The sequence below is a fragment of the Myotis davidii genome, unplaced genomic scaffold, assembly GCF_000327345.1.
Source record: "Myotis davidii unplaced genomic scaffold, ASM32734v1 scaffold796, whole genome shotgun sequence".
NCBI classification, from domain to species: Eukaryota; Metazoa; Chordata; class Mammalia; order Chiroptera; family Vespertilionidae; genus Myotis; species Myotis davidii.
In genome coordinates, this window is record NW_006287809.1 from 310,848 (window position 1) to 311,751 (window position 904).

Sequence of the window (904 nt, forward strand, 5' to 3'; positions counted from 1 at the left end):
TTATTGATTTGGGAGAGAGAATCATTGATTAGCTCTCTCCTGCACTTCCTAAACCCCAAATGGAAAGGAATTCGTTCATGTAATCTTCTAGTTGCATTTCCGTTATTACACGGAGATTTCTGGCTCATTTATGCAGGTGCTTGGTGTGAGCAATGGGTTAGATTTATACACACACGCGCACACATGCTTGGGGGATCACTATTTTTAAAATTATTTTTATTGAGCTATAGTTCACATACCATAAAATTCAGCCTTACTAGTAAGTGTGTACAATTCAGGTTTTTAGAGTATTCACAAAGTTTTGCAACCACCACTGCTACAATTATTTATATATACACACATATATATATCAGCGATTTTCAACCTGTGTGCAGCAAGAATTTTTAAAATATTTAGTCAGGGGCACTGACCTTTTTTCCCTTTGATTGTCAAAGAAAAAAAATGACAACAGCCAACACAGCAATAGCTTGTTTAGTATGAATGAATCAAAATTGTGCCTAGTTTTTTTTTTATCAAATTGGCAAAAAATATATATTTTGATGTGTTGCAGAATTTTACTAATTAGGTTATGTGTGCCATGAGATAAAAAACACTGAAAATCAGTGGTATATGCACATTTACATATACACTGAGTGACCAGATTATTATGACCACCTGATGTTTGTAGGCAAATTAGCTATAATTTCACGCTGAAGTTGCTTGAGGGCCAGATCATTATAAACATCTGAATAGCACAACATACCTAGATATCGTTGCTGATCAGGTTCATCCTATCATGTTGATGGCGTATCCCAATGGAGATGGCTTCTTCCAATGAGACAATGTGCCATGCCACAGTGCTCGTATTGTGCAGGAGTGGTTTCAAGAACATGAGGGAGCCTTAACCAGTTTGGCTCAGTGGATG